Source organism: Pongo pygmaeus, chromosome 4, assembly GCF_028885625.2.
Source record: "Pongo pygmaeus isolate AG05252 chromosome 4, NHGRI_mPonPyg2-v2.0_pri, whole genome shotgun sequence".
Lineage (NCBI taxonomy): Eukaryota > Metazoa > Chordata > Mammalia > Primates > Hominidae > Pongo > Pongo pygmaeus.
In genome coordinates this window covers 61,793,569-61,819,022 of record NC_072377.2, presented here as the reverse complement: position 1 = coordinate 61,819,022, position 25,454 = coordinate 61,793,569, and the positions used below count along the sequence as shown (strand labels likewise).

At 44.6% G+C, this 25,454-nt stretch overlaps 1 long non-coding RNA gene across 1 annotated transcript; it reads left to right on the top strand.

Moving 5' to 3' along the window:
* The first annotated feature begins 1,335 nt into the window (after positions 1–1,335).
* Positions 1,336–25,454, top strand: LOC129037267 (uncharacterized). Its single transcript, XR_008502769.1, has 3 exons — positions 1,336–1,484; positions 3,973–4,046; positions 25,095–25,454. It is a non-coding gene; the product is annotated as an uncharacterized LOC129037267 (long non-coding RNA).

Sequence of the window (25,454 nt, the reverse complement as noted above, 5' to 3'; positions counted from 1 at the left end):
AGGGTGCAGGGCACATATGGGCTGAAAGCAGCCAAGTAGGCTAGGGTTCCCCAGAAGTAGCTCTCACCCTCTGGTCCTGCCAAGCTGAACTCTACAGTGGTATATCATATATCATATATCATATATATATAGATTGTGTCCAGTTTTTTATCAGCAGCCAATTTGTGTTGCTTATCATTTTGCAGACCTCTCTGTTGCTTTGTCTTTTCACAATGTTCCTTATCCTTTATCTTCAAGTACCCTAAGATGCAAAGCACAGAAGGAGGGGTGGTTTAGAAAGACTGGGCTCGGCTGGGCGCGGTGGCTCACGCCTGTAATCCCAGCACTTTGGGAGGCCGAGGCAGGCGGATAACCTGAGGTCCGGAGTTCAAGACCAGCCTAACCAACATGGAGAAACCCCATCTCTACTAAAAATACAAAATTAGCCAGGCGTGGTGGCGCATGCCTGTAATCCCAGCTACTCTGGAGGCTGAGGCAGGAGAATGGCTTGAACCTGGGAGGCGGAGGTTGCTGTGAGCCGAGATCACGCCATTGCACTCCAGCCTAGGCAACAAGAGCGAAACTCCGTCTCAAAAAAAAAAGAAAGACTGGGCGACTGGGCTCTAGTCTTGGGACTATTATTTAAAAGTTGTCTTCCTTTTTCTGAGACTGTCTCCCCATCTCTAAAGTAAGGATAATATTAACCATCCTGCTTGCCACACAAGGAGTAATTTTGCAAAATATATTAGGCTTTGAAGGAAGAAGTCGTTTTAATAGTCCCTAGCTAGAACTTGAGTGACTTAAAGGTATTGGTTTAGTTACTTTAATGCTTTTTTGTTGTGGGCTTTTAAAAAAAATCCATAAGGGGGTTAGGTTGCTTAGATAACATTTCTGTTTTCAAAGACAGTCTAAGCATTGTGGAAAGCAAGACTCTGACATATGTGGACGCATTAAGCCACTGCACACGTGTCTTATCAGCAAGCAGTACCAGAAAAAAACAATGGCTGGTTCTGCTGAAATTGTGAGCGTTCTCTTGTGTCAACCACGCTTGTGTGGCTAGAACACAGGGAGGAAGAAGGCACTGGCATGGGTCGAGGTGGGAAACGTGGCCAGGAGGCTCATCTTGCAGGGCCTTGTGAAGACCATGGGGGGGACACTGGACATGTTTCAAATGCAATGGGACACAAAATACATACTTAAAGCAAATAGGTGCTCTTTTTTCTGGCCATCGTAGTGAAGCAGTTTAGAGGAAATGGGGGCTTCCTTCATATGAGAAAGGAGGTTGAGAAAGCTAATGTATCAGCCCCTGGGCCTCTGACCTCTCACTCTCCTGCCTCCACCCCCACAGAAAAGAAGAGTGCACAGGAGCAAGGAGTGGCCTGGGTGCATGTGCCCAGCGCCTCTGTGTGGTGTCTTCTCCTTCTACCGTCTCGTGACCCCTGGGTCTCTGCAGACCTGCTTTCCACCCAAGAGGAAGAGAAAAGGGCTGAGCATAGGTGAAGGAGGTAACTCAAATGCATTTTCAACAACTATTTATGTTTCTCAAGGTGAATGAGAAATCCCCTGTGGGAGGCTGAATAAATGCCTTCCAAAGGTATCCACTCTCTGATCCCCAGAACCTGTAACTATGTTACCTTATATGGCAAAAGGGCCTTTGGATACAGGACTAAGGAATGCAGACAGCCTGTAGAAGATAGAAAGGCAAGAAAATGGATTCTCCCCTAGAACCTCCAGAAGGAATGAGCCCTGCTGGCACCTTGACTTTAGCCCACTGAAATTTATTTTGAACTTCCAGCCTCCAAAATTCTAAAAGAATAAATCTGTGTTTTTTAAAGCCACTAAATTTGTGGCAATTTCTTACAGCAGCAATAGGAAAGAAATACATTTCCCTTCCTAGACTTTTCTTCAAACTTAATAGCTGAACCTTAAACTCATTTATTCTAGGAGGGCTCCAGTCTTCAGAGAACTAGAGCATGGGTACCAAAGCCTCCCAGAGCCAGTTCTGGTCCCAGCTCAGCCACTTGTCTGTTTGGGTGACTATAGGCAAGTCATGCTCCCCATTCTTCTTATCGGTAAAGTAGGAAAGATAATAATACCTACCTTGCAGGGTGACCATGAGGCTCAGAGAAAATGTGGTGAGGCATGAAATGGCCCCTGACACATAACTAGCCCTCATGCATGGTACTGGAAAACTCCAGGTTCAGGCAGGCAGGGTGAACAGTTTCTATTGCCAGGGGCTGGGGCATCTCGGTCTTGACTCAAGAGAGGCTAGCATCCTCCAGAGTTGGAGGGCGGGGGTGCAGGCAGAAGGTCGTGTGTTCAGTCTGTGAGCAGAGTGAGCTACCCTCACTGTACAGGGTCATGCTGACCCAATCTCCCATCTAGGAATATGGCTGTACCCTCATTGTCCTTGTCCAGCCAGCATGGACACACCAAGCCGTTCTGCACTGCAGCAGCCCATGTGCCATAAGAAGAGAGAGAAGGAAGAGAAGACCACGTGCAGGGCTCTGCATCTCCACACCACCCTGGCAGAGACATTGGCTACAGCAGAGCTCCAGTTATCTGGGCTTCTGCCTTCATGGTGCCCTCTTTTCAGAGAACATGGGATTATTTGTGGGAGAGAGCAGGGCACACTATGCCCCTTGCTTTGGGCCCTGAATCTGAACTATTTCTGTGGCAGCTGAACATGTCCAGGAGGAAACTTCCTGGTGAAAAGGCTGTTCGCCTTGAGACAACATTCTGTGAAACAGAACAAAGCAAATGTTCTCTGAATGTCACCTGAAGACCTGACTTAAGCTTCATTTCCAAGAACATATTGCCTGTCAGAAAAACAAGTGCCATATAAGGAATTCCATTAATCAGCCTAGGCAGGCAGGCGCCTGGACACACCTTTTCTGCTGAGTGACTCATCTGCAGGAGGGAGCTTGACTAGAAACAAGGGCAGCTTGCACTGTACTACCTAGCCTAGGGCTTTGGGAAGGGGAATACCCCTGTTTTATGAGACCTTCCCCATCACTCTAGAGACAATCTTGCCAATGCAAACTGGCCAGTGCAATGGAAAACCTAATGCTACAATCTAGAATCTTGGATTTGGGGATGACCTTGAAGTCCTTAGACTTACATAATGTTACATATGAAGAAATTGTGCCCCAGCAGGTGACTTATCCAAAGTTACCAGCTGCATGGTGACAGGTCAAGGTCTAGCTCTGAGCTCTGCTAAATCCTGGCTTGTGCTCTTGCCTTGCAGCACACTAAGCTATCATTTGAACCCTTTGGGCATCAACACTAAAATGTAGTGGTACTTAGCTGATCAGTTTAGCCAACTAGCGGAGAGTAGGCTCAAACAGTTGAATATATTTTTTGAGGCTGGGGAACGGCTTGGGAGCGGGGGTATAAGTGCAGGGGGTGAAAGACAAGGTGTGACTTTAACATAGTGAGAGCCTGCAAAGCACCAGGTCAAAGCAAATTTCTCCCCTTTCTCCAACTGTTGCACCAAGCTTGTAGCTAAACTTCTGTTGTCACTATTCTCTGGCCATTTTATATTCTAATTATTCGTCAATCAGTCATATTCTAGCACTTCGAAGGGAATAGGTGTGGATTCCAGACTTTCCAAAATTTTCAGAGAAAAGAAACTTGGGTACCATCTAATCCAACTGACAAATGAGTAAACTGAGACTCAAAGATGCTAAGTGATTTGTCTATGGCAGTGCTTGTCCAATAGAGCTTTCAGCAATGTTGGAAATGTTCTACGTCTGTGCTGTCCAGTGTGGAAGCCAGTAGCCTTATGTGGCCATTGAGCACTGAAAATGTGGCTAGTGCTACTGAGGAACTGGTTTCTAATTGTATCTAATTTTATTTGATTTAGATTTAAATAGCCACGTGTGGCTAGTGGCTACCATACTGGACAGCATAGGTCTAGGGTCACAGAACTGAGATGCAACACAAGGTCTCTGATTTTAAAGCATTTTTTCTTTCCCTACTACCCCCATGCAGAACTCCAGGTCCAGGTGGGCTTTTTCCTTGAAGCCTGAGACTTATGATGCCAGGTGCCTTGACAAAGCTTCCAGGTAAGCAATAGTGGTTGCCGGTGTCCTGTGAGTTGTCCCAGAAGGCCAGATAAGAAGGCATTTCGTCCTAATATTTGGAAGTATGAGCTTCCCCATGGTGGGAGGGGAATAGAGAAGCCCATGCATTTATTCTTTCTTTAATGAAACATCGAGTGTCTACTATGGGTCGGGTGTGTTCTAGCCACTGGAGACTACAATGGTTACTTGATATGTTTACTGATTTGGTTCCCTAAAGATGAATGGTAAAAAGTGCCACATGAGCTCAGAGATGAGAGAGCCATTTGTCACTGGTTAAGAAGTCCCCAACTTCCTTTGGCAAATACTCTATGTTGTGCCGCAGAAACAGATGCCTGTGACAAGCTCACTGGGATCAGTACTGACAGAGCCTGTGCTCTCAGCCCCTGCATCCAGCCTTTCAAACAACAGCTTGATTTCCTCTAGGTCCAGACTGGTTTCTTTCCATGAGGGAATGCAGTTAAATCACGGCTGGGAGGATGATCACAAGGGTTGTTTTAGTTTAATTTAGAGGTCCAAGCTCCACAGAGAGTAAGCCACAACATTATTCTGACATCTGTGTAACATAAACTTGCTCCATCCTTTCATGGGTGTCAATGAGTTCTCCATAGAGTGCCTTGAGGACAATTATTTACAGCCCTTGTTAAAGACTTTTAACTACCTCTGTGTGTGTGCGTGTGTATGTGTCTGCACACACGCACACATATGTGGGCATGGGGGTATTCATGCATTGAAGAAGTAACAATGGTTATGACACAGTTTTTTAAAAAATCCTCATAGAACTTAAATATGGTCTAAAAGAGACACAGGTATAGATATAACTGAAATTCAAAGAAAAGTGAGATAAAAGGCATGGCATTCAGTCATTCTTGTTGGACAGAATCAAAGGAAAATGTATGACAAAGGGAGTCTTGGGAGTGGTTCTTGATATATTGTCAGACAAAGATGGAGGAGGGCATTACAGATGAAGAAAATGGCAGAAGCAAAGAATCAGAGGTAGGAAGGCTCAGAGAGGAATGACAAATATTGGATTAGAACATGGAGACTACAGATGGGGCAATAATAGAAGGCCAACCAGAAAGGTAACTTGGGGCCTGATTATCAGTCTAAGGAATTTGGACTTTACTTTCTCGCCAGTAGGGAGCCACTAAAGGTGTTTGAGCACTGGAAGAATACAATGTCAGCTAATATAGTGACAGAAGCGTGGAGCATGGTGGGGAGAAGCCGAGGTCAGGAAATCAGTTAAGTGGCTATTTGCATAATCCAGGAAAGAGGGGCTATGGTTCTGAAGAAGACCCATGGCAGAGGATAATGTGTAGCTACTATGTAGCTTTTTACCTGAATGAATGAAGGAAGAGGATTGGAGTAAAAAATGGTGCCGAGATTTCAAGCCTAAATGACTAAAGAAAGATACCATCAAGAGAAATATGGAAATCAGGAGGAAAAGCTGGCTTAGGGGAAAATGACCTTCCTGATGGAAATGTCTGGCAAGCACAATAAAATAGAAGATGGGCATTGAAGGCTGGATGTTGGGCCCTAGGGAGTAGGTGGGTAGAGATGTAGCTCTCAGCCTTCAAGAGGAGGCTGCTGAGTTCACAGGAGTTCATGAACAAACCAAACAAGAAGAGGTGGGGTCAAGGTAAACCTTAAGAAATGGTGGAGGAAGCCAATGAAGGAAAGAAGAAGTGGGGGAAGAGCAGAAGAGCAAAACAGCGTAGAGCCAAGGGAGAACCTGTACAGGGGGGCCAGTCAATTCAGTCTATGTATTCAGCTTCTGTCACTGGAGATTCATTGATGAACAAGACAAATCTGGTCCTTCTCTTTGAGAAGCTTGCTGTCCAGTGGAAAAGACAGATGAGCCAAGTAAGAAACTAACAAATAATTACAAATGACAATAATGGTTATGAAGGAAGTAAGCTGGCTGCTGTGATACAGGGTATTAAGAATGGGTGACACGTCCTTTTAGAGAGGTGGCCAGGGAAGACCTCTTTCAGCAGGTGCTACTCCAGCTCAGATGTGCAGGTGAAAAAGCACCTGGCCAAGGAAGAAGAGTGGATGGGCTTTCCAGCAGAGGGAAAAGCAGGGCAAAGCTGCTGAGACAGGAAAGAGCTTGGCACATTGGAGGGCAGCAGATGGCCAGGGTGACAGGTGCCCAGAGACCAGAGAGGAAGGGGACATGTGATAGAACTGGAAGGGTAGGATGGGGGCGGATGACATAGGCCATAGTAATAAAATTTGGACTTTATACTAAGAGTGAATTTCAACAGTATGAAACTGAAAATAGATTAAGGAGAGTGAGGACTGGGAGAATACCATTGGATTCAGCCTTGAGGTGATCTTCAAGATAGCACAGAAGAGAGATGGTGGCTGAAGTTAGTTTGCAGTGTTGAGAGACTTAAAGCATCTGTAAAGCCCTTCCTGGAGAAGTTTGGCAGTCAGAGAGGGCAGGGAGGTAGATATTCTTGGGGATCCCACCAAAAATCATACTCATCTGGGACACCTAGGTGGCCATGCCGGTAGGCGCATGCCAGGGCTTGTTTGTATTGCTGTAGCTGAATTCATAAAGGAAAATGGATCACCCAGCCCCTGCTCAAAGCCATGCCTTAAGTCCCCGGAAAGGCCTAGTAGAAAACCAGCATGCTGCATCGTACAAAGATAAGTCCAGAAGCCACCAGTGGGGTTGGCCCCTGTCTGGCTGAGTGGCTGGCTTTTGCCCCTCAGAGCTGATGGCAAGGACCAGGCCATGGAGACGGATTAGGAAAGCCCCAGGCCTGGGCAGCCAGCGAGGGAAGAAACTATGCCATCCCAACTGTCACTTCACACAGTATGCTTGACTCATGTGTGTCGACAATTGCACTGTAATTGTAATCATACTAGGCAGTGTTTCATAATACCTTCTGTCAACTGATATTTCGTAAAAGGCCATGAAGTTTTAATAGTTGGCTGCTTCAAGAGATCGCTTAGCTTTTAAACCCGAGCTGAAGGAGGCTGAGTGGGATCCGGGTTATAATTATAAGGGTTGAGAAGTGGCTGGGAATACTATAAATGCCAAATAAAAAGGAAACGCACTAATATCCAGGGCCTGCTTGGGGAGAAGGGTTGATTCAACCCTCAGCCTGCTGCCCTAGCTCTGTGAACTCCTGGGACAAAAAGCAGGAACCAGGTCCCTAATTGCAATGGCCTCCCAAGCAGGGGGAAAGACCAACATTTGCCTCCTTGACTCTCTTGTGAGGCCTCAGTTTGTGTGCTGGGGTTTTTGAGTGGAAGTCCAGGGAGGAATCAGTGGAAGGGGTGGAGGGAGGCCCCACACGAGTGTGCCCTGGCCTAGGAGGAGCGGCGTTTCACAAGCCCCCTATGCATAGTGCTGTACTCAGCCCAGAGCCTCTGACAAGGGCCTGGCCTTGCCCTAGACCAAACACAACAGGGTCTTTACCAAGGGACCTCAGTTTCAGAATTAAAAAAGAAAAAAAATCTCCATGGTAGGCTGAAGAATGCATGCACCCCCAACAAAAATGTTCTAATTCCTGGAGCCTGTGATTTTTTTTTCTAATTTCCATAGGTTTGGGGGGAACAGGTGGTGTTTTGCTACATGAGTAAGTTCTTTAGTGGTGATTTGTGAGATTTTGGTGCACCGATCGCTCAAGCAGTATACACTGCACCCAATTTGTAACCTTTTATCCCTCGCCCCCTTCCCAACCTTTCCTCCCAAGTCACTAAAGTCCATTGTGTCATTCTTATGCTTTTGCATCCTCATAGCTTAGCTCCCACTTATGAGTGAGAACATACAATGTGGTTTTCCATTCCTGAGTTACTTCACTTAGAATAATAGTCTCCAGTTCCATCCAGGTTGCTGCAAATGCCATTAATTCGTTTCTTTTTATGGCTGAGTAGTATTCCATCATATATATATATATATAATATATATGAATTATGATGTATTCCATCATATATCTATATGAATATATGATGAAGAAATTGTGGTATATGTATATACACTATATATACAAAAATACAAAAACATAATTATATATATGTATATGTATATATATATATGTACACCACAATTTCTTCATCCACTCATTGATTGATAGAGATTTGGGCTGGTTCCATATTTTCTCAATAGTGAATCGTACTGCTATAAACACGCTGTTATATGGTGAAAGGGACTTTGCAGGTGTGATTAAGTTAAGGGTGTTGAGATGAAGGGATCACCCTGGATTATCTAGGTGAGCCTGATGTAACCACAAGGTTCCTTACTGGGCAGGAGTCAGAGGCCAGGGGACAAGGGAAGCAGAGATAGGAGTGATGATGCCCTTCGCAAACGGACGAAGGGTCCATGAGCAGGCAAGGACCGTAAGTGCCCTCCAGAAACTAGAAAGGGCAAGGAAATGGATTTCTCCTACAGCCTTTAGAAGGAAAGCAGCCTTGCTGACACCTTGACTTTGGCCCGGTGGAACTGGTTTTGGACTTCTGATTTCCAAAACTGATTTCAAAAATGTGTGCTATTTGAAGCCAGAAGTTTCTGGTATTTGTTTCAGCAGCCCTAAGAAACCAATGCAATCTGCACAGGTGATCCTAGTGATCAGCCAAGGTTAAAGATCTACAATGGAGAATCTTGCCACTCGAAGTAGTACCAGAAGCATCTGCTGCACCACAGAGATTATTAGAAATGCAGAGTCGCAGGACCCGCCCCAGACGTACGGGATCAATATCTGCATTTAACAAGATTCCCAGATGATTTGAATGCACGCTTGTTTGAGAAGCACTGAATTCTAGAAAAATGGTTTTCCACACTAGCTTTACTTTAGAGTTTCCCTGGAATGGGTGGGACAGAGAACTTAAAAAATACAGATTTCCGGGCCAGGACATGCTGCTTTTGGAAGTTTCTCAGGGACAGGGTGGGGGGCGGCATGGTGGCTCACTCCTGTAATCCTAGCACTTTGGGAGGCTGAGGCAGGCAGATTGGCTGAGCCCAGGAATTCGAGACCAGCCAGGGCAACCTGGCAAAACCCCGCCTTTACAAAAAAATACAAAAATTAGCCAGGAGTGGTGGCGTGTGCCTGTAGTCTCAGCTACTTGAGAGGCTGATGTGGGAGGACTGTTGAGCCTGGGAAGTCGAGGCTGCAGTGAGCCAAGTTTGTGTCACTGCACGCCAGCCTGGGTGACAGAGTGAAACCCTGTCTCAAAAAAAAGAAGTTTCTCAGGTGGTTTTAATTTTTAATGTGAAATCAGGGGTAAGAACTAGTGATGTGGGACAAAAGGTTTTCAGATTGAATCACCAAGAGAGGCTGTTAAAAATTAAGGATTTCTGAGCTTTATCCCTGAGTTTCTCATTCAGTAAGTCTGGGTTGGGGTCTGGGAGGACACATTTTTTAACAAATATCCAAGGGAACTCTAACATCAGAAATGACCTCTGGGATAGGTGCTGTGGCTCCCTGCCTGCCTGTAGCCCTGTTCTGCTCTGAGAGAGACTGCCTTCCTGCTCTGCAATCTGCCCCACCCCAGCTAATGGCTCATCTGTTAGGACTTCCCTTTACCTACCCCAAGCAGAAAAGTTCTATGATAGGCCCTCAGGAGGATGTAATCCTGAGGAGGTGACTGGGGAGCGGCCAGGAAGTGCTTCTTGGGAAGGTGGCATCATTCTTGATTAGATTATTCATCCCAGGTCCTGAGAAATAGCTTTCGTGGTAGCAGAGGAAGTGAACCAGCCATGCAGCCAGGTGCCAAGGAGCAACCGGAGGTGGGGAGTGTGAGCCGACCCTGCCTTGCCCAGCCCTGCCCAGCCCTGCCCTTACTGCGCTCCTGTGGTTCCAGGCCCTAAAACTGCAGCCTGGAATGCCACAGTGTCTGTCCCACAGCAAACTGCTCTCTCCTGGCCTCCCCACTCTTTTTCAATCAAATATTATTCTATTTTTAACATAGGTTCTGAAAACAATGCCCTCATCCAAAGGACCTGCAAATGTTAAGCACTGTGAAAAAAAAATCGTACAAATCACGTTGATCCCAAACCCAAACTATTCTTGTCTAACATTAAGGCCTCACATTCATTTGCTCATTACTTATTGTATTCATAATAATATTACTGTGTTGAATCCTGGCTGTGCCAGTAGTTGCATGGTTTTGGGCAACTCATCTAACCTCCCTGAGATTATTTCTTCAACTGTCAAGGACGGATAGTTGTACTTACTTCAAGGGCTGATGTGAAGACTGAGAGAGATAATGTACCTAAAATACATAATCTAGTACCTCAATCAATGACAGATGCTATTACTAACAATCATTTCATCTGGGAATGAGATCCAATCAGGTAAATTAGGAAGGTTCAGTTCCTAAAGTACCTTTAGAGCTAGTTGAAGTGAAAGGGGATCTTCTCCCATCTTGCAATAATTTTCTGGAGGCTGGGTGTGAAATCAGAAAATTTATCTGAAACTTGAAAATAAGCGAAAGAGGTTACCGGGGGCTTAGTGCTAGGTTGACTTTCTATTGTTTGAGCTACCTTACAGCTCTAGAGATCCAGTTCTTAACATGCAGGTTTTATCTGCTGGAGATGCAAATAATCTCTGTCCCTTAGAAAAGATAACCCAAAAGTTATCTTACAGTTTATGGCTCTGTTGGACATTGACCAGCTTTGTGTTTGACCTGGCAATCTTATCCTAATGTTGCCTCTAAACACGTAGCTTCTCAAATGCTCTTCGATCAGTGTTAATTGAATAAAGTATTTGACACACATTTGTTTTATATTTACATGAGAATCATGATTTCACCTTTTTGAAAGCATCTGCTTATATGCAGTTTGTCCAGAGCTTGACTTCTTGGAAATATCAGTTTTAAGGGAGGTCTGATCTGGGTTCCACGTTACAAGTGTTTTTCATGTTGGAACATGCACAGGATAAAAAAAGGGCAGAGGTAGGTGGAGATAGGAGTATTTGTACATTGATTGTAACTTATAATTTTATCTCTCACTTCTTTCTTTGGTGCCAAAGGACTGTATTCATATTGTAATGATAGCAATTATCATGTACACCACTGTTAGATATTTATGTGTCTACCTCTTCATTAAACAGTGAGCTCTCCGAGGAAAGCAATTGTCTCATGCATCTTTGTATTCCCAGCACCTAGCACAGAAGTCAGCACTTGGAAGCAAATAAACACCTAATTGAAATGGACAAAGCTGTCTAGGTCCTTGCTACTCCAAATGCAATTGTGGACCATAAGCACCCACATCAGCTGGGAGCAGTCAGAAGGCAGAATCATAGGCCCACTCCCGGCTCACTGAGTCGGGATTATCATTTCAGCAAGATCCTCAGGTGATTCTGCACACTGTTCTAGCCGATTGTCAGTTTGGGGGCAGTGGCTCTGCTGTTAGGGAGAAATGAGATTTGAGTAAAGAAAGTTGTAAAGTGATTGTCCCCAGTTTTACATCAATTCAGCTATGATTGCAAAATTGAGATCATTGCCTCAAGCATATTGTTGCTGAGATCAAAGTGGGATAGATTGTGCATCTCACAGTAGAATACCAGTTGGTTGATAAAAGCTGTGACTTTTGGAGGGCAGAGCCATTAAGTTTGGTTTGGCAGGAGGAGTGTTATGTTCTTTGAGTACAGCTCTACAACCAAAGGCCCCTCTGCCCTGCTTGATTCTAAGTTGAGCCCGCGATCCTTTACTCACTAGGAGTGTCTGACTCAACTTCTGTTGGCTCCAAGCCCAAACCAAATGAAGGCTCAGGCTGTCCCTTTGTGGAATCATGATGGTTTAATCATAAATGTGAAATCTCTATTTGTCACATCAAGGTTTAAGTTGTCAGAGATATTTGCCCAATATCCCTAAGGAAAGACAAAGGAAGAAAAACCAGCAGAAACTTCTGGGAGTGTCTCAGATATAACATCTTGACAAGGAGAGGTGGTTATTAACTGGCTGAAATAAGTGATACTTTGCAGATAAGAATGTAGAGTTACAGAACAGGGATCTTCCAAAATATCTGCAAAGAAATTAAAAAACCGAAGAATAACAAGAAATTGACTTTTTTTTCTTTTTGTCTGAGCATGCTTCATTTCTTCCTAATAAATCCGCAAGCCTATCTGTAAAAGAATGAGAGTTTTACTTACTCTCCCAACAAAGAGATTCAACAACTCAGCAACTCAGTAAGAATCAGGATAGCAGAATCTGGCAGTTAGAGGAAGGCTAAATCATCTCATGCAGGGTCTGCAAGCCCAAATCCTTCCAGGGACCAAGAAGAGAAGCAAATGTGAGAAGCAGGCAGCTGGGTGATATTAGGGAACTAGGAAGTGAGTGCTTAGAAAAGTCATTCACATTCACGTTTTTAAAACACCATTAGATGAATAAAACAATCTGTAAGCATAATTAGGTGTATTTATTTATATTTAAAAACCCAAGACCCAGGGAAGGAAAATTTTCTGCCTACATTCATACAATTCTAACTTACCCATAGTAATGAATATTCCAACTGTTTCAACTCCTGTTTACCCATTGAGGGGACATTTAGATTGTATTTATATACACAACTCTGTGTGTGTGTCTTGTGTGTGATAAACCAAACAGGTTCGATTCTTATAACCGGTTGGAGATTATCCAGTTGCTGACAACCAAATGCAGTAATTCTAAACCGCACAGTGGTGCAGTGAGAGAGTAAAAACAAATGAACAAAACCAGCCGTCTTTTCTATTCATCTGGCCCATATTTTTACAAGGCTATAAATAATTGCATTTAGGCTATAAATAATTGTCTTGGATGTTTTTGAAATTGTAATAAAAATCTGTATGTTTTAAGAGAAAGATTCCTGAGTTTAAAATTTTAATTGGTTGATTACTTAAAAAAGGGTGTGCGTTCCTCAGAGGAGGTGATAATTGGTGGCTCGACCATGATCTCGGCCAGTTGCTCTTCCCTAGTCCAAGCCAGGATGCACCACCAGACTATCCTCAAAGTTGAGTTTAGCAGAATGTGCAGGGATTGCTGTTTCTAGCTTCCTGCTCAGTTATATCTGGAGGCTGTCCCCTGTCAGCTTTTTTTAAGCCATGTCAGGCATTAGGAATTGCTCTTCTGTAAGAAGGTGGAGAAAGAGGCAAGCAAGCCAGCCACTTGAGAGGCCATTTGAGTCTGCCTCATACAGTAGCACCTGCATTCAGTGGACACAAGAATCCTCTATTTAGCATGGTTCTGTCTATACAATATGATTTTATTCTTTCCCCTATGTCAGATATTTTGTGTGAATTTTTTAAAATGTAATCCTCATAACAAATATATGTTAGTACAATGATATCTTCATTTTACAGATGGGAAACTAAGGTTTACAGAGTTTAAATAACTTGTCTATGTGGTTGAGATTGGACCCAGACCTGTCTCTCTTCACAGTCCAAGTTTTTAGGCACTAAGCTATACTCCCTATTCTAGGCCAAGCATCTAAAGGCAAGCTTGATTTACATGGTCTTTGTTTGTTTGTTTGTTTGCTTCTATATCTTCTATCAAATTGGCCATTATCCATGGGTGAATCAAACAGCATCTTTGACCAGGACTTTGACCTTCAAATGTGAAGGATGCTGACCTTTTTTCTAGTTATTGGGGAGAGGCTGGGTGTGTTGTTCACCCAAGAACGGAGTGTTTTAAAAAAGTTTTAAGAGCTCCACTGGTGAGCCAGTAGAAGTAGGTGTTTTGCAGTGCTGGTGTCTGAAAAGCAATTTTTCATAAGGCAAATCCCATTGTTCTGTGGACTTCAGTTATAAAATCACAGCCACATTCCCACAGGCTAGAATGGAAAAGTCCAGTTCCTGAGTCACTGGGTTGAAAAGTTTTGGCAAGAATTGGCCAAGTGACCTGGCCTGGCCCAGGGAGGGCAGAACTCAGAAAGTTACACAATTGTCTCCTGACCCTGGAATCTCCTTTCCAGGGCAAACCCCATTCTTTTTCTTCCCCTTTCCCCTGCATTTTATTAAACTTGTAAAGGCCTCCAACTACACTTTAGTAACTGTCAGCACTGCTTCCTATGATTCCATCTACCCTATTTACAAAGTTGAATAATGGAGCAAGGGCTGCAATAGCACAGTTTCATGTCGGAATAATCATCGAATGCAGGTTTATTCTAAAGGGAAAATTCCAGATTCCAGACTTAATGCCTTGTTTTATGACTCCTAGTAATTTCAAATACCTATATATCAAATCTGCCTGAAATATGTGTTTGAAGTAATGGAGAATTTAGAATGATGAATTAAAATTTGCCATTTTATTAATTGCATTCTGAGACCATTTTCCTAAATGCAAGATTTGGAGAATTAATTCTAAGCATGTTTTGGAGTTCCAGCCAATTCAAGAATAATCCAAGCAAAATAAAATAATGAAAATCCAAAGACTTTGATTACCTTTAAATTGGCCTATCATATCCTTATAATTCAATTTGAATGCTTTCACTCTCTTCCCCATTCCTTATCCCAGAACAACCAAATATACTTCTTTTTTAAAAAGGTAGGCAGTATACATTTTGTCCTTGTCTATTCTACCCAAGATGACAGTCATTATAATAAAGGGACCACACACAGAACTGAATCTCTCTGTTGTGGCTAAGGTCTGCAGCATAAAATTGAGAGGACTATTGTGCAGTGTATAAGGCACAGATTTCAAAGCCAAGAGACCTGGCTCTGAGCTACCTCTTGCTAGCGTGTGCTCTTGGGGAACTGTTTTAAGGTCTGTGGGCCATTGTGTCCACATCCGTAAAGTGAGGACCACAGTGCCTGCTCATATGGTGATTATGTGGGTTAGGAACTGCTGGTACAAAGCAATTGCTCAATAATTACTAGTTTTAGGAGGATTTAAACAAATATAATGGTAATTCTCAAAGTTGAGGTGGGGGCACAATACAGGGAGACTCTTTTTGTTTTGTTTTGTTTTTTTGAGATGGAGTTTCGCTCTTTCACCCAGGCTGCAGTGCAGTGGTGCAATCTCGGTGCACTGCAATCTCCGCCTTCTGGTTTCAAGCGCTCTTCCTGCCTCAGCCTCCCAAGCAGCCGGGATTACAGGCATGTGCCACCACGCCCGGCTAATTTTTGTATTTTTAGTAAAGATGGGGTTTCACCATGTTGGCCAGGCTGGTCTTGAACTTCTGACCTATGATCTGCCTGCTTCGGCCTCCCAAAGTGCTGGGATTACAGGCATGAGCTGCCACGCCCTGCCCTGCAGGGAGACTTTAAAGAGGATTATTTGAGCCCCTCAGTGGGCAATTTTGTACCCCCTGCTCCATTATCTCTGTCATGTATACAGGGTAACCTGGTCCTGGTTCCTTTCTCCCTTTCACCCTACTCCTAGGAGGTTCATATGGTGGGCTAGCTCAAGGCCATACATGATGGTGAAATAAAAGAGCTGAAGGGAATTTCCTTTAAATGGCAATACATTATCAAACGCCAGAATAAATGTGTTCACACTCTCTAAGGCACACACCCACAGATTCTCTCATAATGATGTAAATGACTAAGAATCACGTTAACTCAATATGCTTTCTGAAAGCAGAAGTTTTTATTTCCGTTGCCAGTCTATGGGAAGTCAGCATTCTGGCACTTGAACCCCCTCATAAGGGCTTGATTCTGAGGGGTACAGGAAGTTGTGAGTCTGACCAGAGGCAAGAGAAAGCTCTTTAGGTGTCAGAGTGGGAGCCAGCCAGGGCTGCTGAGCCTGCCTTGCCTCATCTCAGAATTGGCATGACCTCTTGTAGGGAGGGCAAATGGTGGTTACCGAGACAGGGTGGGTGGGGTGTTATAAACCAATGCCAAGAGTTTCTAAAACCCCAAACAGTTGTCAAATAAGAATGACGAGCACCACAAAATGCTGCCACCTCTCCCACCCACACGGAGCACGGCTGCCATGTCCCTGCAGAGCTCCTGGCAGAGCAGCCAACGGCCGCTCTGCGCCTCAGGCATGGCAGGCAGTGAAGCGCTGTTCTCCCTTCTCTTTCTCAGTGGCTGGATGCTTCCCTAGGTGAACCATAACAACAGAGCGGGCTGATGAGAACAAACTAAAATTACAAGTGATGTCTCTACAGCTGAAGGCAACATAGCCACAGCCCGTAGAGGAGATAGATAAAGAAAATTTATTTCTTGGGCTCACTGTTGCATCTCCCCAGTGACCAGTGCTATCTGGGTTATGGGTTGAATGACCACACATTTAGTTAACTCTGATTGTGCCCTTTCAGTCTCAAAAAGTAATGATTTAGATAATACATTACATAATTACCTTAGTTATGGTCATAAGCCATGGGACTTATTGTACAGTGTATAAGGCACAGATTTCAAAGCCATCCTTTGCTAGCTGATGGGAAGATGCGAATAAGGTGGAAAAAGGCAGAACTTGGGCTTAGGAGCTAGGCAACTTTGTAGGTGAATAGCAATGAAATCAAAATTACATGCAAACAATGCAATGAGCTCGGATCCGTGGGTGACAGCATTCATCTCCGGCAGGGGCTGACACGGTGGTGGAGAGGGGCTGGAGTGTGGGCAAATGGCAGCATCGTGGCCTCCAGGGATCCCCTGGGTTTGCAGCAGGACACCAGGCAATGGCTGGGGCTTGGGGAGCAGGGCCTCCCTTGGTGTGAAGAATGTGGCAGGAACCAGGCTGGGTTAGAGCAAGGAACTAAGACAGATTCCAGATATACATACTGGGAAGCGCAGCAGGGGCCACTGTGGGGCAAGCCGAAGTCCAGCGGGCTTGTGGGTCCAGCAGGCTCACTCCAGGTGCAGTCTGCTGTGCTCACGCCACACACTTACCTCTGTTAGTGCATTTAATCCTCACAGTAGCCTTGAAAAGTGGATGTTATGTCCCTCAGAGAGGTTTGGCAGCCAAAGCTCAGAGTTTCAGTGGCCTGCTGAACATTACAGAGCCAGGAAGTGGCAGAACCAGGACCCCTGATCAATCTGTATGTAAAATCTGTGCTCTTTTCTCTCCACTATACTGCTTGAAAGATAAGGACTTATTCAGGCTGGCAATTTGGAGAGGAGCATTGGTGCAGAGTAATCCGAAAGTGTGGTGTATTTGGGGTGGGACCAGCGATGGGGTATGTCTGCAACAGAAGAAGCACATGGCAGAGACTGAGCAGGCAGGAGAGGGGCTGGACAGAGAGGGAGTGGAAACTGGGCTCTCACCTGGAGGCAATGGGAAGAAGCAGAAGAGTGACAGCATCCAATGTGGGTTTCAGAAGGATCAGGTTGGCAGCAGGATGACGGCTGGACTCTCAGGGAGGGGTGCGGATGCTGGAGAAGAGGAAACCCCTTAAGAGGCTAGTCCAGAGAAATCTTTCAAACGTGTGACTAATACCAACTGAGTCCCCAACTTTAAATGCATAAAGCTTCCCCGTGGCCTTTGGGATGAAGTAGAAGCTCCCCAGCAAACCCCACAAGCCCCTTCATGACAGTCCTGCTGCCTTTCCAGCCACCTCTCCAGAGCTTCCAGCCCACTAAGCCGCCCATGGTTCTTTGAATGCTTGCTGTTTTCTTTGCTGACAGTGGCTTTCTCAGGTTCAGCAAACTTACTCTCAAGCTTCAAATTTCAGGTCAAATGTTCTCCCATGCAAGAAGCCTTTCCCTATTATCTGGCAGGGATTGACCCTGCCACCCCACACAGCTCTTCAAACATGCCTTTATGAAAATGGATTTCATCTCATTTTATAATGACTCCCCTTGTTGTCTGTTCCTGAGCTTCTGGAGGGCAATAAGTATGTCTGGTTCATCTTTAATTCCCATTATTTAGCTTTGTACTTGGTGTATACAAGATGCTTCATAACCAGAACCCTCTTCCCCAGCATTCATGGGGCTGGGAGAAAGACTAAAATTAGTCACAGCTTACCCCTGTTCTCCCTCTGCCTGACACCCCAGCTCCATCTAGAACCACAAGAAATTCTGCACACATGTGCATATGAACTATCTGACTCCTCTGTCCAGCCTCTGTCCCTCCCCGCTGCAAACAGCCACCTGTTGCCACTTTCAAGCCTACAGGCATGCACTCCAGCAATGCAGCATAGACATGGCGGCATGGATCTGTGGGAGAGTCCCACGTCAGCCCTGGAAGCAGGCTCAGGCCATTTGGACAGGGAATCCACAGTTCTAGGTATGGAAACATGGCCTGGAATTGGGGTGTGTGGGCCCATGGTGGCAATGTCCTGTAGGTCCTATGGACTTCTTGACTTCTGGTTAGCGGTGTAACCAGAGAGAGGACAGAGCCAAGCCCTCCACAGGGTGGAGCACAGATCACTCAGCTTTAAACGCTGTTTATTATGCTATAAAATATGTGAGACAGTGAAGATCTGAGATGAAATATTAAGGTGGGAGAAGTAGGGCTACTTTGAGAGAATACACTATTTAAGAGGATGATACCACAATCCCTAGTGACCAATGGCTGAGTTGAGAAAAAGAGAGAGACAGAGAGAGGGGGAGAGAGAGAGAGAGAGAGAGAGAGAGGGAGAGAGAGAGCGGCGGAGGAGGTGGGGTGGGGGTGGGGAATTGAAGATCACTGCAGGCTCTGTTGGTGGGAAGAATGTATTGTGTTATTAGCTCAGAAGGGAGGAACATGTGTGAGGGTGGATTCAGTATTAGACAAGATAAAACATTTAGGGAGAAATGTTCAATAGTTGGATGTACAGCATTCAGAGTCCAGGACAGATTGAGGTTAGAAATAATGATTTGGTAGCCTTTAAGCACATAGGTGATCACTGAAATTACAGATGTGGCCAAATCGCCCAAGGAGAGAGTGTAGAGTAGAAAGAGGCTGACAAAGGGAGCTACTGAACAGATGACAAAGGGAGTCCATGAAGAAGACTGAAAGGAAGCAGCCAGGGAGACATATGGGAATCCAGTGCAGAGTGGGTGATGGAGGCTATTGGAGCCAGACAACAATTTCATAAAGGCAAAAGAAAATCACATTGCCAGTCACCAAGTCACATATGGTAAAGGCTGAAGAGTGTCATGGGATTTTAATAAATAGGAGGTTGCTGGTGACCTTCTTGAGAACAATTTCAGGGAGTGATGGCGGCTGAGGAAAGCCATGCTGTATCGAGGAGTAAGTGGAAGGTGAAGATGAGACAGTGTCCAGTTAGTTCCTCAAGAAGTTGGGATATGGAAAAAATAAACAAACAAACAAACAACAAAACCAGCCACAACTTGAGGATGACACAATTTAGGAATGGTTATGATGTTTCCTGGTTGTGTTTCTTTTTAATATGGGAGAGCCTAGAGCATTTACATGTGGCGAGGGGAAAGAGATGAATGAGAAGGGAAAGTCAAAGATGCAGGAAATAGATGGAAACTCAGTGGAGCAAGGTTCCTGGTACAGATCGGATTTCCCGGGGAGCAGATGAAGATTCCTGGGCAGGAGGTTTATCAGGCAGTGCTCTGGGAATCAACGCCTGGGTAAGAAGGGAAGAAAGGAGGGTGGGGTGAAGGGAGCAGTGGGGCTATGATGCAGCCACAATGAAGGCCTCAGCCAAGTTCATGGGGAGCTCTGAAGCTGAGGCAGCCCTCAGGTTTACCCAGAGTTGGGGCCAGGGGCCCAGCCTTTCTAGCCCCACATCAGACAGTCATTGGAGCTTTGCTGCCCTGGGAAGGGAGTGTGACCTGGGGCAAGGGGACTCTGCTCAGTCAAAGCACTCCCTAAGGACAGCTGGCAGCTGAGGGCCTCTGCCACAGCCAGGCTTCCAGCAGCTGAAGCCACAAATTCTCACGTTTGGAAGGGGACTCCAGGCTGCAAATCTGCATCAGTCAAGTTTTAACCAGTAAAACCACATCAGAAGGAGACAGATATTAAGAGATTTATTGCACAGAATTGGTTTACCTGATTATAGGGACTGGATAGGCAAGTCTGAAATCCATAGGGCAGGCTATCAGAAAAGACAGACTTGAACTCTTGGACACGGGCCAAAGTTGCTCTGCACAGTCAGAATTTCTTCATCAGGAAGCCTCAGTTCTGCTCTGAAGGCCATTCAATGGAGTGAACCAGGCCCCCAGATAATCTGGAACAATCTCCCTTACTTAAAGTCAGCTTTAAAGCCTCAACATCCATGGCTTCCTCGTCCATGTTTTTTCTTCAGGAGCAGGGGAAATGTTTCATTGCCTTTACACCCTCTCTTTCCAGTCTTCCCAACTTCCCCATCTCCACCTGTCGGGGCTCCCTGGACTTCCCTCACCCTACTCCCTACCCCCTCTCTCTGCCACTACCCATCACGCACCTCAACTAGCCAGGACAGAGAGCCCCACACTAAACCGCTGTTTAGTATCTGTTTCAGACTTCAGTTTAAGAGGATTAAAATTTGTCAAATGCGATCTGCTGTAGGCTGTCATTTGGAGTATAAATAAGGTCACTGTATAGCAAAGCTTGTGTTGTTGAATCACAGAGTGTGAGACTCACCTATTTTGCTTCTTTTAGATCAGAAAGTAGGCCTCTGGTAATGCACAATGAAAAAGAAAGTGCCCCCTCAACCCTCAAAATAATTCAAATGTCAAGCAAGGCAGATTGTAAATGACTTAGTTACTTTGGGCAGTTTTCCAAGATCAAAGGTAAAACTGCTGGGATGCCAAACTCTTAAATGTCATCATCTTCATAAGCAACTTCCCTCACAGATGATTATTCTACATGTAGAAGCAAGTTTGCATCATACGTGCTATTACTGGCATAAACATATTTTTGGCAGTTTAATGAAATCTGTCCCTTTCTCCCTCCCCATAACCCATTTCTTGACTCTTCCTCCATCTAAGAGAAATCCACCCAAGCCCACAGCATAGAGAAAAGGAATCAGGCAAAATTAGCTCTAATGGATTAGGATCAGGATTTGAGAAGCAAAGAATAAAACCTAATCTTGGTCATCTCTGGCTTGTTCTTGGTTTTAAAACAATGTCTCCTTAGAGAACCAAGTTCCCCAGAGTGGTGGAGGAGTTTAATTTTTCTCCCTACCTTGGATTTTCCTCGAGTCACATATTAACAGGACTTCAAAACTCCTCTTTTAACAGCTGAATTATCACAGGTATAATTTGAAAAGAACCAGTAGGATGAAACAAGTCAAGAATCTGGAGGTTAGGTGGGAAGAGAAAAAACATAAAGTTAATATGGTTTTGATCACTTTGTTTTTTTGAACATGTGCTTTTGTCTACAACTATTTTTTGCTTAGAGAAATTATGATTTTTTTTTCAATTAAAGTACAAGTTCAGCTACCTTATTTTTCTATCATCCCCTTCATCTCTCTTTCCCCGTTTTTTAGAGATGAGTTCTGGGGTAGATAAAATATAAGATAAAAACAGAATTTGAAAAGGTGATGGTTCCCTGTTTAACCCGCCAATTTGGCAGTGCTTGAAGTTGATGTGGACAGCCGTGTCAAGGGCACCAACACAGCTAGCAGCTTCTCTCTCGCAGCCTACTCTGGAGGAGAAGCATATGAAGGCTGGGCCTCCAAAGCACAAGCCCTAGAGGCCGGAGGTGGTGGCAAAGGGATCCATCTAATTCCAGTACAGACCACTGAGTCAAACACTTGCACAAAGAAGATGATCTCCGGGAACCATCGGTGCTACTGAAGCCGGGAACAAGTGGGCCAGAAAGCCTCATCCTGCCACAGCAGTCAGCTTAATAGCTTAATTACACCCCCGCCTACACTGCTACTTAAAAGGGCTCAGTAGGGAGGTGCTCCGGCCTGGGGTGGCCAGAACGCTGCTCTGGCCACAGGCAAAGTGGTATCTAGAGGCACGTGCCACCCCTGCCTCTGCTCTGTCCAGCTGTGTGACCTGGAGTAGGTTCTGGACCCACTCTGGACCTAGTTTCCCCCAGTGAAACGGGCTGTTCTGAGGATAAATAAAATAATGCATATACAGTGCCTCTCTCGATGCCATTCCTCTTCCTCTGTCATGCTGTCCTCCAAAATGGTTCTGGGTTTTGCAGGGCCTGGAGACAGAAGAATATTCCAGGGACCATGGAGGGGAACATCACTGTAGAAAAACAGGCAAAGAGCAGGGAATGCCAACTCTCACATCCTACCACAGGCCCCAAACACAACTTATAATTATGCTCAGATAGTGTCTCCGTTCACTTGTGTTGCTGTAAAGGAATACCGGAGGCTGGGGAATTTATAAAGAAAAGAGGCTAATTGGCTCATGGTTCTGCAGGGTGCACAAAAAGCATGACACCAGCACCTGCTTTTGGTGAAGGCCTCAGGCTGCTTCCACTCACGGGGGAAGGGGAAGGGGAGCCAGTGTGTACAGAGACCACGGGGTGAGACAGGAAGCCAGAGACAGGGGACGGTGCCAGGATTTTTCTAACAACCAGTTCTAGCTAGGATCTGATAGAGCGAGAACTCACTCACCTGCAAGGGAGGGCATTAATCTCTTCATGAGGGATCTGCCTTCCTGACCCAAATGTCCTCCTTTTGCCCCGCCTCTCACATTGGGGATCAAATTTCAATATGTGGTGTGGAGAGGTCAAGTATCCAAACCATAGCAAACAGTCTTAATCTATGTTCTTTTACATACTCGAGGAACAACCAAGCTGTTAAAAACCCATCTACAGAAGCATGTCAGAGCCAACATAGCCAAAGGAGGGCTGGGAAATGCAGTTTTCTTGGGATTTTGAGTTTTTCAAAAATATTTCAGAACTTTTACTCTTGGAATTGTTTCCAGAACTGGTTTACCAGCCACTTAAAAACATTAATCATACCTTAATTTTAGCCCCAAACAGTATCACCCTATTGAGTTATTCATCTTGACAATAGATGACTTTTTAAAAATGCTGACAATGTATTTTTCAAAAGAAGAAGATTTGCCAGTGCTGAGGAAATTCTAAACACAGTCATCAAGTTCTGAAGGAAATTCCCAAAGAAGAATTTTGATGATTTCAGGTGATGGTGGCAGTGTCCCAGAGAAGGGAAAGCATGGCATTGTGGGAGCACAGGGCCAGGAGCACCTGGGTTTGAATGTCAGCTCCCCGTTTTCCAGCCCTTGGACGTGTTACTTGTCTGAACATCAGCCTCAGAATAATAATAGCCCTGAGCTTCAGGTTAAGGTAAGGATTCAATAAAGTCATGTATATAGAAGACACAGCACACAAAACATGTGTACAATCCATTTTTCCTCTTCTTACCGATGCTTTGAATACAACTGCACTCAATTAGATGTATGAAAATAATATTAAAAAATATAATAGCTAGTGTTATTGAGTAATGACTGCATGCTGTGTCCTACCTTAAGTGCTTTATGTGTATCAACCCAGGTAGTCCTCACAACATCCTATGTGGTAGGTACTATTATTATCTTATTTTGTAGATGTGGAAACTGAGGGACTGAGAGGTTGAGGAATGTGTCAAAGGTCATACAGCAAGCAAACTGCAGAGTCAGGATTTCCAAACCTGGGAGTCTAGGTCCACTACCGGCACAACATTTTACATACTGCCCTTGTTAGGCATTAGTCATTACTTCATTATTATACTTTATGCATTCCTCAGGGGTGTGTGGATGGGAGTGTGAGTGTGTGTGTGTCTGTGTGTGTGTGTGCATGTATGCACACATGATATGGAAAAGAGAATCCAAGCAGGTGGGGTGGATGACCAGGCTGGATGAGAGCTCCTCTTGATGCCTGTGCTCTGATTACACCAACCAATCTTAACACAGAAGAGTTTTTCTTTAAGAACCTTCTCGGATGCAAACGAAGCCAAGAGCCACAGCAGAAGATTATCGGCTGTCCCTCACCAGCAGCTTGAGCTGCAATCACTCCTAAGTATCACTTAGGACTGAAGAACATAGTTTTTGTACTAACCTGGTTGTAGGTAGTTGTTCTTTTTAGTATGCTATAATTTCATACGAGTTGTCTCACATCATCCCATTTTACTAATGATGATTTGAAGGGAGAATCACTTGCCAAAGGTCACCCAGATAATAGCTAGAGAAAGCTATTGAATCAGTTTCCTTTCTACCATATTGCACAATCCCTTTCCTTCTTGGAGGAGTGAAGCTGTCACCTAATTTCTTCCCCTTAGTTTTGTTTTCACTTTCACCCTCTTTCTGGAGGCCACATTGACACCTAGAAAGGTGGAGAATGTGATGCAGAGAGCTGCATGGCGTGAAAGAGAAAGGTGGAGGAGCAGCAGGGCCCTGGGACTGGATGGCTGTTATGGGTGGAGGCCCTGGCTGCTGGCCTTCTATATCCCATAACCAGCCAAGTGACCCATTTTTTTCCAGCTCTGCCCACACAGCATTCACTGTTAATCCTGAGTGGCCATTGGCTGACTGCAGGAGCAGAGCTCCCAAATGCCCTGTGCAGCAATGACCTTGACACAGCATAGGAAAAGCACTCAACTCTTGGCTCTGCATAGGCCTTTACCCCAGCGCAGCTTAGCACTGCCCTTCCCCAGGGACAGAAGTGACCACACAATGCAGAAGAGTGATGATGGATTTCCCAGAACTCCAGGCTCATTCTCTTTCCCTCTGACTCCAGGTCAAAACCTATACCCACTACCATGTTCATGCCATTGTTTCTGATTCTTCAGACTTCATATCTGTCATATATATATATATATATATATATATATATATATATGTATGTATATTTTAATTACACATAGCTCAGTCCTGAGCATTGTGCATCTTGTTGGGCAATCAAGGAGCTTGCCTTCGTGCAAATAAGCTTGGAAAGTGAAGCTGGGTGGATGTGTGGAAATATTCTAGGTGCAAACAGGGCTTGCTTACATACATTTTGTCCTAGAAAAACACTGTTGGAAAAGCAATGGCTTGGAGCTGTAACATATAAATATACTTTCTCTAACTCTGTTGATTATGTTCAGCATAATGTTACTATCTTTTAATTAAGCAGTCTTATTTATTACATTATTATAAGTTATCTTATTTTTAAATAATCTCATCTGTTTATCTTGTCTACTTAGCTAGACTGTAAACTCTTTTGGGGGTATTAAAAAAGTCTGTCTTTCTCTTGTGTTTCTCAATAATCCATGACATAACAATATAGAAAATTGTCATTCTTTTTGACCACTCATCATCTGAAACTTCTTCCTCTCTTTAGGAAATCCTCTTATGAGACAGAACCCAGCTCCTCCTGTAGAAGCTGAAATTCCAGACACTGGACTTGCCAGTCTCCCTTGCCACTAGATATGGACACGTGATCAAGATTCCACCAATCAGATGGTCTTTGAATCTGCTAGTGACATAAAGAAAGGAACATGCCAAATCCATTCTGGCAGATTGAAGACACAATGGCAGCTACATCCAGTTCCCAGAAGCAGCAGGGCCAGTGGTTCTAGCATCGGCATCCAAGAACACTTGCTGATGGTGCAGATGGTGTGAGCTGCAGTGTCCAGGTGCAGTATGGTTGCTATGGTGTCCTCAATGAATGAATCCTGCAGTGGAATTTACAGTGTTGTTC